At 39.3% G+C, this 14,600-nt stretch overlaps 1 pseudogene; it reads right to left on the minus strand.

The window, feature by feature from the left end:
• Positions 1-629: 629 nt before the first annotated feature.
• The window catches only part of LOC115837223, a 178,053-nt pseudogene continuing 164,082 nt past the window's right edge, over positions 630-14,600 (minus strand).

Below are 14,600 nucleotides of genomic sequence, written 5' to 3' on the forward strand. Positions count from 1 at the left end.
TTTCAAAGGCAGAGAGTTTAAGGGGAGGGTGGGGTGGGAACGGTGGAGGCAAAGGCTCTCCCCATCCCCACCTCAGTTTTAGGCAGGGCTTTTAATTTAACCCAAGGACATCTCTCAACTTGGAGAATAATTCAGTCCTCAACAGCGCCTCAAATCTGCCATGGCTTTGCAGCGCAGCAGCAAGAATGTTTAATACATAATAGATAAAAATTTCATCCAAAAAATTAAAATATTCTTGCAACACCCCCCCAACACCAATTCCTAGTCTAACGTTAACCTATCACTTGTGTTGTTGATAGTTGACCATGTACTTAATTGGAAACCTATATCCAAAAGACTGAAACTGCATCTTCACCCCAAAATGAAAACAAAATAAAATGAGTAACTTGAGGTTTATGGCATATAGTTTAGGTAAACGTACATACAAGGAGAAAGGGGAAGAGGAAATGGAGGTGTCAGAAGCAAAGCTGAGTGACAGAATCCATTCAGTCAGGGCAGATGTCTATACAAAGTGGAGTGGAACATCAGGAAAAGCTCCATACGGATTCATGTGCGCACGTCTGGAGGCACCAGATTCCTCCATGGCAGATGCAAGAACAGGGAGCTAAGGGAGGAGGCCATTCCTGTCATTACAGTTTTAGAAGCTCCACATCAAAGACGAGAGTGGCATGTGGTGGGATGATGCCTTGGTGCCCAGTGGCACCACAGGCATAATCTGGAGATACAGTCAGTTTGGCTCTCTGACCCACACTCATCTGGGCAACCCCTTCTTCCCAGCCTCTGATCACCTCCTGCTTGCCTAGCATAAACTTAAAGGGCTTGTTTCCGTCCCGGGAGGAATCAAATTTCTTTCCATCTTCAAGCATCCCGGTGTAGTGCACCACGCAGGTCTGGCCACGCTTCAGGAAGGTGCGCCCGTCTCCTGGGGAGATGTTTTCCACCTGCACTCCCGTGGCAGCGGCGGATGCTGAGCGGGCGGGCAGCGCGACGGGCGGCCTGGACCGGCAGCGACCTTGCGGCGGTTCCACGGCCCTGCCTAGTCCCTCGGCGCGTCGCCTGCGCACGCCTGGGTGGTTTTCTGATCTATTAGCACCCTAAAAATAGAGAAAATTGGAAGTCACTAAGAACCTAAGAATTAGTGTGTCCGCAAAATAAAGTGTTGACTTTAAGTGGAGACGAAGGGTATCCCAGACAAAGGCAGGTCTTGTTTAATTCTCTTAACTGCTACAAAAATATTAAGCAACCGTGTGTGTGTGTGTGTGTGTGTGTGTGTGTGTGTGTGTGTGTGTGTGTGTATTTAAGTGAAAGGGCTTGGAACTGAATAGTACAAGGATGTTGCTTTTTGAAATCATTACTTGCAGAAAATATTTAAAGTGATTTTTAGAATCAGAAATGACACAGTAATTATATGTCTTCTGCAATACTACTGGTTCAGCTTGCATACGTAACTAAACAAAAGATGAAGTGAACTCATTCAAATGAATCGTTCAGAACTCATACCCCAGTCTCAATGGAAGCATGAAGCATCTGAAAGCATCTTTTTTATTTACTTGTTTTTGGTGGGGGGAATTAATATATAATTTGCTTTATCACTGTCCATCATGTTTTATCTGAAAGAAAAAACAAAAGTGTGCTAAAATGCTACTTAGGAAAATGGTGGGCTGCTTTACTGCAGCTGAAAGGGGAGAATGCCCATGAAAGAAGCTTGAGATGTGCCTGTAGGTGTTGAATATAATTATTTTGTAAACATTTGGAATCTTTCCCAGTTTGGTTAATGAGGTAGATGTTTGCTCGACTGAATGGTCTTTGAAAAACCTTCTGTTTAGTGAAAGATATTTTCTTGTTGCTGCCAGGTAATTCCTATCACCAAGTGTGTTTGGAGACAACAGACCGAGTCTGGATGGCTGGAAGAAGTTTCTTTAATCATCTAAATTGATTTTATTTTCTTTTCTCATCAATCTATGTAACAGATGAATACAAAAAAGGACCAAAGACTAGTCTTCACAAGTGTCCATTTTCTGTTCTACTGTAAACATTTCCAATCAGCTTTTTATCAAGATGTAGGCTCTTATCAATCATTCTCCAAACCAAGCATATCAGCTGCCAAGCCTTAGAGCCAGCATCTTCCACCTGGCCTGGTTTAATATCATTTCACTCACAGACTATAGTCCTGCCTGACTTCAGTAATTTCTCAAAACTGCTGTTAAATCACTAATTTGACCTCTGCTTTAACCTTGTCACCTGCTTCCTTCACACTGTGTAGTGGCTTCCCAAATGCCCTGCAAATTCAGACCAAGATTCTACTTTAAATCTCTATATCCATGTGTTTATGGTTCTTCCGAACTCTTTGATGTTTGCTTTTAATTATCTCAGTCAAAGTTCCAGGTTCTCTCCTGAACCACTGCTTTTCAAGCGTGCCAAACACTTGCCTTCTATCATTTAAATAGCTAATCTCACAGGCTCAAGAATGTTTTCTCCAGCCAATTAAAAGTAGAATAGCCATTTCCTGAAATACAACTCCTAAGATTTTAAAATAATCAACCATCATACCTGTGTGCACATAAACATCATTCTAATTACATCTGCATATGTCAAGTACAGATTTCTATGTCTTTCAATTAACTTAGCCAAGTAATGTAACCTTATTTTGCTACAGCTCAATTTAATTTCTATTTTGCCTTTTCAAATAATCATTTCCCTCAAATTCCATAATCTTAAGCCTGGAATTTAGGTGAAACCCTAAGAAGCAGGGATAGGGGAAAACCTTCTACTGGTTGATTTTGAATATGAGAATTAGAACACACAGAGAGAAGCTGCATTATATTAAACTGGGAAATGTAAAATGGTGCAGCCACTTTGGAAAACAGTTTGGCAATTCCTCAAGATGTTAAGTGTAGTTATCCTATAATCCAGCAATTCCAGTCCTAGATATATCCTTAAGAGAAATAAAAACATGCCCCCTCAAAAACTTGTACAGGAATGCTCATAGCAGCATTACTCATACTAGCCCCAAAAGTGGAAACAACTCAAATGTCTATTAATGGATGAGTGAATAAAGAGGTGGAATTCATACAATGTAATATTATTCAGCTATATAAGGAATAATGTACTGATACATGCTCAATTTGGATAAACCTTGAGATCATTATATTAAGGAAAAGGAACCAGACAGAAAGGTTCACATAGCGTACTATTCCATTTATATGAAATGTCCAGAATAGACATTTGTTAAAAATACAGATTTAGGCGGTACAAGTGAGGTTATGTTAGATCCATATATTGCATAGCAGTGAAATCTGGGCTTTTAGTATAGCCATCACTGAAATAATGTACATTATACCAATTAAATAACTTCTCATTCCTCAACCCCTTTCCATCCTCCCACCTTTGCAAGTCTCTAATGTCTATCATTCCCCTCTTTATGTCCATGTGTAAACATTGTTTAGCTCCCACTTATAAATAAGAATATGGAGTATTTGATTTCTAAGTTATTTTGCTTAAGATAATGGCCCCCAGTTCCATTCATATTGTTGGAAAATATATGATTTTATTCTTTTTTATGGCTGAGTAGAGTTCTATGGTATATATGTATGCGCCACATTTTCTTTATTCAATCATCTATTGATGGGAATTTGGTTTAATTCCATATTTTTGTTATTGTGAACAGTGCTGGAGTAAGCATGAGTACAAGTATCTTTTTTGGTATAATGATTTCTTTTCCCCTGGGTAGATACCAGTACTGGGATTGCTGGATCAAATGGTAGCATGGTAGCTCTATTTTTAGTTATTTGAGAATTCTCCATACTGTTTTCCATAATAGTCATACTAATCTACATTCCCACAGCGTGTGTTTCCTTTTCTCCACATCCTCAGCAACAATTGATATTTTTTTGACTTTCTAATAACAGCCATTGTGACTGGCAATGGAGGGTATATCGTAGTGGCTTTTTTTTTTTTTTTTTTTGAGACAGTCTCACTCTGTTGCCCAGGCTAGAGGTTCTAGAGTGTAGTGGTGTGATTTTGGCTCACTGCAACCTCTGCCTCCTGGATTCAAATGATTTTCATGCCTCAGCTTCCTGAGTAACTGGGACTACAAGTGTGCACCACCATTCCTAGCTAATTTTTGTATTTTTATTAGAAGTAGGGTTTTGCCATGTTGGCCAGGCTGGTCTTGAACTCTTGGACTCAGGTGATCTGCCTTCCAAAGTGCTGGGATTACAGCATGAACCACTGTGTCCAGCCTCATAGTGATTTTAATTTGCATTTCTCTGATGACTAATGGTGTTGAGCATTTCTTCATGTGCTTATTGGCTACTTGCATGGCTGTAAAAAATATCTTTTTCATGTCCTTTACTCACTATTTAATGGACTTATTTGGGTTTTTGTTGTTGTTCAGATATTTGTGTTCCTTGTAGATTCTGAATATTAGTCTTTTGTTGGACACATAATTTGCAAATATTTTCTCCCATTCTGCAAGTTGTTCACTCTGTTGATTATTTCTTTTGTTGTGCAGAAGCTTTTTAATTTAATTATCTCATTTGTCTATTTTTTTGTGGCATACACATACAATGGAATATTATTCAGTCAGTAAAAGGAACAAAGTATTGGTCCATGCTACAGCATAGATCAACCTTGAGAACAGTATTCTAATCTTTTCATGCTTTATTGGATATTTCTATATCTTCTTTGGAAAAATGGTCTATTCAAGTATTATGTCATTTTTAATTGAGTAATTTGTCTTTTAGTTGCTGAGTTTTAATAGTTACAGAATTTGTATATTCTGCATACTAAACCCTTATGTAATATTTGATTTATAAATATGCTTTCTATTTGCCTCTTGATAGAGAAGGCATGATTCATCCATTTTAGTGAGAATAAAGATAATAAAATGGATTTGAAAAATGTTTAATTAAAAACTGTTATCCTTTGAACTGTGTTCCAGAAACAGACATCTATTTGTATAGATATGACTTCATATGCTTATTAAGAATCTCTTGTGTCCTGTTGTGTGCGGAATTGGTGGGTTCTTGGTCTCACTGACTTCAAGAATGAAGCCGTGGACGCTCGCGGTGAGTGTTACAGTTCTAAAGGCAGTGTGTCCAGAGTTTGTTCCTTCTGATGTTCGGATGTGTTCGGAGTTTCTTCCTTCTGGTGGGTTCGTGGTCTCGCTGGCTCAGGAGTGAAGCTGCAGACCTTTGCAGTGAGTGTTACAGCTCTTAAGGCGGCGCGTCTGGAGTTGTTCGTTCCTCCCGGTGGGCTCGTGGGCTCGCTGGCTTCAGGAGTGAAGCTGCAGACCTTCACGGTGAGTGTTACAGCTTATAAAAGCAGTGTGGACCCAAAGAGTGAGCAGTAGCAAGATTTATTGCAAAGAGCGAAAGAACGAAGCTTCCACAGCGTGGAAGGGGACCTGAGCGGGTTGCCACTGCTGGATCGGGCAGCCTGCTTTTATTCTCTTATCTGGCCCCACCCACATCTTGCTGATTGGTAGAGCCGAGTGGTCTGTTCTGACAGGGTGCTGACTGGTGCGTTTACAATCCCTGAGCTAGACAAAAAGGTTCTCCACGTCCCCATCAGATAAGTTAGATACAGAGTATGGACACAAAGGTTCTCCAAGGCCCCACCAGAGCAGGTAGATACAGTGTTGATTGGTGCATCCACAAACCTCGAGCTAGACACACAGTGCTGATTGGTGTATTTACAAACCTTGAGCTAGATACAGAGTGCCGATTGGTGTATTTACAATCCCTGAGGTATACATAAAGGTTCTCTACATCTCCACCAGACTCAGGAGCCCAGCTGGCTTCACCCAGTGGATCCCGCACCGGGGCTGCAGGTGGAGCTGCCCGCCAGTCCCGTGCTGGGCACTCACACTCCTCAGCCCTTGGGTGGTTGATGGGACTGGGCACCATGGAGCAGGGGGTGGCGCTTGTCGGGGAGGCTCCGGTGGCACAGAAGCCCATGGAGTGGGTGGGAGGCTCAGGCATGGCGGGCTGTAGGTCCCGAGCCCTGCCCCGCGGGTAGGCAGCTAAGGTCCGGTGAGAAATCGAGCGCAGTGCCGGTGGGTTGGCACTGCTGGGGGACCCAGTACACCCTCCGCAGCCGCTGGCCTGGGTGCTAAGCCCCTCACTGCCCAGGGCCAGCAGGGCTGGCCGGCTGCTCCGAGTGGGAGGGGCCCACCAAGCCCACGCCCACCCGGAACTCCAGCCGTCCCGCAAGCGCCGCGCGCAGCCCCGGTTCCCGCTGGTGCCTCTCCCTCCACACCTGCCTGCAAGCTGAGGGAGCTGGCTCCCGCCTTGGCCAGCCCAGAAAGGGGCTCCCACAGTGCAGCGGTGGGCTGAAGGGCTCCTCAAGTGCCGCCAAAGTGGGAGCCCAGGCAGAGGAGGCGCTGAGAGCAAGCGAGGGCTGTGAGGACTGCCAGCACACTGTCACCTCTCACTGTGAAGTTGGAGATTTGACATAGATACTCATCATCAGAGGAATGCAAATCAAAACCACTACGAGATTTTTCTCACACCTGTCAGAATGGCTGTTATCAAAAAAACTAGAGGTAACAAGTGTGTGGAGAAAAGGGAATGCTTGTATACTCTTTGTGGGAATGTGGATTGGTGCAGCCATTGTGGAAAACAGTGTGGAAGTTCCTTAATAAATGAAAAAATAGAACCATCATATGACCCAGCTATCCCTTTTCTGAGATGAAATCACCATCTCATTAAAAGAGCTGAATTCTGTTCATTGCACCATTATTCACAATAGCTAAGATATGGAAACAAGCTAGATGTCTATCAGTGAACAAATGAGTAAAGAAACTGTGATACACACACACACACACACACACACACACACACACACACACGAGTATTACTTAGCCTTAAAAAGGAAGGAAATTCTCCCATTTGCCACAACATGGGTGGACCTGGAGGACATTATTCTCAGTAAAACTATCCAGACACACACACACACACAAATGCATGATCCTTCTTACATATGGAATCTTTAAAAAGTCAAATACATAGAGACAGAAAATAAAACAGTGGTTTTCAGGGTTAAGGTCGGGGGAGGAAATGGGGAGATGGAGGTTAAACGATACAAAGTAGCAAATATGTAGGACAAACAAGTTGAAAGATCTAATGTACAAAATGAGGTCTATAGTTGATAATGGAATATTGTATTCTAAAGTTTTGCTAGATGAGTAGATTACAGCTGATACTGTGCTACTGTACTACAGTACTACAGTAGATTACTCTTGCCACAAGAGGAAAAACTGGTAACTATGTGAGAGGATGGTTATGTTAATTTGTTATACTTTAGTAACCACTTTACTATATGCAGCAGGTCCTCACATAACATCCTATCCATTTGAGTCATTTTATTATAATGTTGATGAGAAAAAAAGATGATTGTGGACCCTGGATCCTGTCTGTTTGGAGTTTGCATGTTCTCCCAATATTTTGCATGGGCTTTCTCCAGGTTCTCCTGCTTCCTCCCACATCTCAAAGACATGCACGTCAGGTTCACTGGCATGTCTAAATTGTCACAGTCTGAATGAGTGTGAGTGTGTATATGAGTGCATCCTGCGATGGTAAGGCTTCCTGTTCAAAGTGGGTTTCCACTTTGTGTACTGCACTGCTGGGAGTGGCTCCAGCCACTCGAAATCTTGAGCTAGAGTAACTGGATAAATAAGTATCTTACTTGTTTTTACTAGTCTTTCTTAAATGTATGTATAACTCACAGTTATTTCAATGTTAAATATTAGAAGTGTTTTTAGAAGTTTGTTGGTTTTTGTGACCAGAAATATATAGGATCCTAACTCTTGTTTACATCAATTAACCTTTGGTAAAATTGGTTTAATTATATGTAATTTCAATTAAAGTTGCAGTTTCTGAGAACCTATCGGCAGCATTAGGTCATATATATGTATGTGACTTAACATAGATATATATATCTTAACATATATATGTCTTATAATATCATGTTGTATACCTTCAATATACACAGTGAAATTTATTTTTGAAAATTTGAAAAAGAAAGATACTAAATGCTCCAATTTAAGATGGAAATTGTGGTTCATTAGTATTTGCTTGAAACCAATGGGATTATTTACAAAACCATGTTCCAATTCAATTGGCCATTATAATTAGAGGTAACATTCGGATTATCCTTCATTTAAAAATTGTAATTAAACTATAACTTCAATATGCATTTAAAAAGTGAATTCTTTCCCAAGGTGGGCCAGTGCTTTTCCATGCCCCTGAATATCCATTAGGTTTCTGAGTATGACTTTCTAATCTCACTGTAGTATGATAATTCCAAGGTACTATATGAAGAAAAAATTAAACAATAATACGGTTGCAGACATTGTATCAGATGCCGCTTTTTTATTTTTCAAATGCAGAGAATTAATAATTTATGACTGTATGTCTGTTTCTCCTTGAGGAATTTATGAGAGAAAGGCAACCTTTTTTTTTTCTTAGTTTTGTTTTAGAACAAGAATTTTAGATCAATGAAGGTTAAAAGTTCAACAGGATAAGGAGTTCAGTGAGTCCCTGAAGTGCCACACTGACATTCCAAGACAGAGCTGGTAAAGGTCTCCTTTTCTTGATGTCACTTTCAAAAGAATGCGTTATCAAAATGTCACCTATTTGGTCTACACGTCTCTACTCTGTATCCATCCATGTGCCTCACAGGGCTCCATGGAGATTCAGAACTGGTTTTCCGTATTTCCAGTGGCTTGTTTACCGCAGAAGAGGTCAACCAGATGCATAACAAACTCTCAGTGACTGACTTGAACAACAGATATCTGTTCAAATTCCTTTCAGTAGTATTTTCTGTAACACACTAAGCACATACATAATGAATCTAAGTTGATTTTCCAACTTACGCTGATCATGATTAGGTAGGTGGTCTGGAGGCTTTGGAGTTATTTACTTACTGCTTGTCTTGGGTCAAATACAGATTGTCACTGCATTTTTTCTATCTTTAACATGAAAATGATAAGAATCTCAAAATCTTAGAGTTTTCGTGAATTCTAGAAAACATCATTTGATAATTTCATTTTCTAGCTGATTCTTGAACATCTCCAGTGAAGAAACTCAGTGTCCTGTGAGAAATAAATTTCTTAACTACCCCAAATGCAATTTTATAATAAAAATTACAAATACTCATAAATACTTGTGATATGCCAGGCACTATTCCACGTGTTACACACATATATACACTTAGGAGTGTGTGTATGTGTGTGTGTATGTGTGTATAATTAAACCTGTTAACTATTTTGTAAAATGAGTACTATTTTTATTCTCTTATTTCAGATGAAGGCATTGAGACTTAGATTAGGTAATTAGGATTAGATTCAATTAGGGATTTAATCCTATGATTTAGGCAGTCTCGTTTTCAAATTCACTCTTTTAACTACTAGGATATGCTTCTTTTTGATGATATGATTTAGCGATTTATAAACCCACATCTACTTAAATCAGCCATTTACCTTACTTGTTTTGAGAACCACATAATTGCTAAAATTAAAAAAAAAACATACAAACTCCATTGTTGAATTTTTTTTTTTTTTTTATGAAGTCTTGCTCTGTTGCTGAGGCCATAGTGTAGTGGCACGATCTCTGCTCACTGCAACCTCTGCCTCCCAGGTTCAAGTGATTCTCTTGCCTCAGCTTCCTAAGTTGCTAGGATTACAGGAGCTTGCCACCACACCTGGATAATTTTTGTATTTTTAGTAGAGATGGGGTTTCACCATGTTGGCCAGGCTGGTCTCGAACTCCTGACCTCAGGTGATCCACCCACCTCAGCCTCCCAAAGTGTTTGGATTACAGGCGTGAGCCACCATGCCAGGCCCACAAGCTCCATTCTTACAGGGATCAATTAGATGAAAATTTTTCCTTTTAAAAACAAATAACTATTTTTTGATGGGAAAGTTAGAGTTTTCTCTCTATAAATAAAATGACCTATAATCATCCTACTGATGGCAGTGTTGTGGGTGAATGACTTACACATTAATTCTTAAAATGTGATCACTATTCAAATAGTACCCTAGAGGAATAACTCTTCCATATGAAGTATTGCCTTAGATATTGAAAACTGTTTTTAAAATTCTGCAGAAGAACTTCAGTTATTATTACACAATGACTTACTGAAAGAGAGGTATACTCTTGCAATGTCTCACTTACTAACACCTCTGTGTTTTCTAGCTATGAAACTTGAGATAAAGAGACAAGGATTGCACTAATGGAGGAGAGTTACTTTTTCCTACTCAATGTTATCTCTTAACTGTGTTTGGATTGCCATCAGTCTCTAGCCTTCTGAGCTCATCCATCACTATTTATTTCTCCTCTGCTCTCTTTCTTTATTTTCCTTTGCTCCCTCATTGCTTTCTCCATCGTATAAATAGGTTTAGTTTTATCCCATCTTAAAAGAAATACTTCTCTTAACCCAGTAATGTTTTTAGCTCTTGCTTTATGTCATTCATTTCTTCTTACATCCATTTAGCAAGAGTGCGGTCTAAATTTACTATTTCGTTATCTGTACTGTGCTTTCCTTCCTCAACTCCCTACAAATAGGTTAAGGCCACTGGTACAACACTAGGAGCCCTTTCTCATTGCTTGCTAATGGCTTCCTTATTACCAAATACTGTTGATTCTTTCCAGTCCTATCTTACTTAACTTCCTTGACCATGCACACTTTCAAAATCTTTTTTTCTTAGTTTCTTCAAAAATTCAGTCACCGAATCTTCTGCATTTCAGACTCACTCCTTGGTGTTTCTTGAGTGTGAATGTTTCTCCATCTGTTCCATAGATGGTAGCGTCCGGCAGTTACATCCTCAGTTCTCCTAATTCTACAAATTCTCAATCATTTAACCATATACAATTATAAGATGACTTTTCAGCCCAAAACTCAATCCTATAAATCCCACAGTTATCTTAAATGCTATATATCTGTATGATACCCAAGGTTTCCTGAGTTTTTCCAGTTTTTTTCTTACTTCTCCTTTAATATCCATTTAACCACAGCCTGCACCTTCATCCTGTCTGACTTCAGGAAGCTTGGTACCTCCTCAAGTTACAATGTCCTCAGAGAGAGCTTAAATTGCCGCTCATTATTTATTGTATGGAACTTTTGCTTTGCTTTCATTGGCCACCAAATCATGGCTTGTCTTCTGTCTGAGGCCTTTCAGTTCATGCATGACATTTATCTTGCCTTTTGCTGGGAGCGCCCTGCCAACTGTCCCTCCACCCAGACATGTTCAGTCGTAATGTGCTGGGGCCCACTCATCCGTGTTATGTTCTTTTTTTATTGCCCTTTAGAGAAAGTGGAAAATCTCCTAGTATCAAAATATCTGTTTGGGGCAACATATCTTTTCTTCAATATATGAAAAAATCTTTTGCTTTAGTCTTCAAAGCATTTTATCTCACTCTTGCCTAAACCTCTACCTCTCAGGGGATGACCCTGAGCCTGAGACCTAATTTTGCATAGATAAAATACCCATTAACGTGCTCCCATTCAAATGAACATTCTCCACCAAAGGCATATTCTGCCCCTCTATCTTCAAAAGAGGAAAGAATTACAGCTTTTAAAAATTTTGCTATTTTTTTCCTCCCTTTGCTTAGGGATGATATTTAGCTTGTACGTACCATATGGCTATTATAGTTGCTAAAATTTTGAAATACTTCTATACCAGTTAGTTAACAGTCTCTGCCTAAGCCCTGTGACCACACCCTCTCACCACAGTGTCTTGGCCCAAATCTTCCTACAACCAGGTTACTAATGACTTGATACCTGACACTGCAGGTGGCTCTAGGGCTCTGCACAAACACCTTCTCCCCAGCTGACCTCAGTGATTCGCCTGTTGAACTGGTTGTTAAATATTTTGAAAATCAGCACTGAAAACACATATTACAGAATGCTTACTGGATGTCACTAAACTTACCATTTTCCTCTTTCCTCACTCTCAAAACAAACGAAAATAACAAACAAAAGTAAGAACAACAACAAAAATAACCCATCTTCGTCTTCTTCTGTAATTCTTCAGTAAATTCACTGTAATGACATAAGCTAAAAACTTATCCTATCTCACATTTATGGCTCAAATCCAAACTGTCTCTAGGTTCTGCCTATTTTACCTCCTTGGACATATTCAGATCTATTCCATGCTCTCTGTCCTGTCTATCTTCTTTAGTTTAGACACTGGCTGACAGTTTCTCCTTTGTGTGGTTGCAGTAAATCATAACTCATGCCCCTGCCTCCAATATTGTTCGTTTCAAATTCATCTTCCACAGAACTACAGAGGGTTCTATCCAAACCCCAAATATATCCATTGCTTGATTAAATCCAACCAAAATGCCCATTTTCTATGAGCCTCTCTGGCTTGATATTCAAAGCCCTTCAGGATCGGGCCAACAGTCAGAGTCCTCTTTTACTATGCCCTTGTACTTACACTGTATTCTAGCTTTGCTAAGCTACTTGTGATCACAAAGCCTCATCAGTCTGGAAATCCCCTTTTTCTTGTTGCTCTACTAGGGAGCTCTTATTCATCCTTCAAGGATCAGCTTAAGTGTCACCTCCTCTATAAAGTCTTCCCCTACCATTTTTTCTCCCCCAACTTCTTTCACCTTTTAATAGGAACGTTTCCATACCAGTGATCAAATGTGACATGCAGTTTTGTGCCTCTTAATTCACTTGTCTATCTCTTCCACTTGGTTTAGAATTTTTGAGGGCAATGATTTTATCTTAGTCTTTATTTCAGTGGCATCTAGTATATTGCCTAATAGTAAGTTATAGACTAAATAAATCAACAATAAATAAATAATAGATCCTTTCACCTGAGGATTTGTACATAAAGGACCATATTTATGAATCAGGTTTGTAGAGACCAAAAGTAAATTGCCTTTTCTTTGTAAGTATTAGGAATAATCATTTCAACTTTGTTTCCTTTGCAAAGATAAAAATAGAGTTGATGGTATTAGAAAGTGAAGTTGCCAAGTGATGAAATGGGTGATCATATATTAGTGTATCAATGATCTCTTATGTCCTAAATTTTCTAATTAAATTCTGCCATATAGGCACAGTCTCATGCACTAATGAAATGCAAAAAAATAAGATTTGTGTTGTTTTGAAATGTCAGCTAAAAAACAGGGACATACATTTAAATAAGTAAGAAGACATTCTTTTTCCATCTTGGGTTATGTTAAAATCTGATGGCACAAAAATACCTTGTCACATTCAGACTTATTTCTTATATTAGTTTCCAACAAATAAAAACCTATTCTCCTGCTCTTAAATATCAGATTCTAGAGATTATAGCAAAAATGATTTTTTTCAGTCTGGGTGTGGTGGCTCATGCCTGTATTCTCAACACTTTGGGAGGCTGAGGTGGGAGGATCACTTAAGACTAGGAGTTCAAGACAAACAAGGCCTCATCTTTACAAAAAGAATAATAATAATAAAACAGCTGGGCATGCTAGCACATGCCTGTAGTCTTAGCTGCTCAGGGGGCTGAGGCAGGAGGATTACTTGAATCCAGGAGTTTGAGGTTACAGTGAGCTATGATCACACCACTGCACTCCAGCCTGGGCAATAAAGCAAGACCATGTCTCAAAACAAAAAAAAAAAAAAGATTCTTTTCAGTTTTGATGATATTGTTTCTACAGACTCTGCACTTGTCTTCGCAATAATTTCTTACTGTTATCATATTTAGGTATTTTAATATTTAATTAGTCCTTAGCTTCTCTATTATAATTTGCAGCAAAGACAGAATTGAAATGGAAGAAAAAAGCAAACTAAAAAAATGCAAAAATGTATTATTTAATATAAGGCAAAGGATGACATAATGTGGATTTTAAGCAATAATTACAACAGTATGTTTAAAATAATAACACATTCTGCTGTAGGTATTTTCCTGAACTGATATCTCTGAACTAGAACTAGGAACAATTGCCTACATTTTCTTGAGATTATGCCATCAGGCTCTTAAATATACTGTAAGACCTGTCCTACAGTTGTTAATTCTGATCCTTGCTGAAAGAAACAAAGATAACTAGGAAAGAGGCAGTGTAATAATTTAGATTAAATTGTCCAAAATATTAAATAATTTAACTCACTACTGTGAGGGTGGGTGAAGTCTTATTTGCACATGCACCATGTTGCACCGTGGGCGATGGACCCTGAGAGCACCCTGCATGTGCCTCTGTTTATCTTTGCTGCCTATCTTTAATTAATAAACCTGTTTTGCCTGACTTCTTGTGCAAATGTTTTGTGTCACTGGACTAGATCTAAGAATGTTTGCAACTAGTTTCATATTTTGTGTGCTGTTCTCCTTGTGATAGTTATCATGCAGAAAGAGTCTAAGTGCTATACAGGACATTAGGGGACTGAGGTTCCTCACCCACCTGCAAAATCACATTCTAAACCAATTGGTACTACAGTATTTTAATGGGAGTATGCCTGTTCTCTAGATGGCCCAAGGTTTTCTCTTTCAGGAAGGCAAATGCGATTCAGTCAGTATGTCTTTTAAGGTGCACATGTAAAGTTCTTTTTTTTTTTTGAGACAGGGTCATGCTCTGTCACCCAGGCTGGAGTGAAGTGGTATGATCATT

This window comes from Nomascus leucogenys, chromosome 2, assembly GCF_006542625.1.
Source record: "Nomascus leucogenys isolate Asia chromosome 2, Asia_NLE_v1, whole genome shotgun sequence".
Taxonomy (NCBI): Eukaryota; Metazoa; Chordata; class Mammalia; order Primates; family Hylobatidae; genus Nomascus; species Nomascus leucogenys.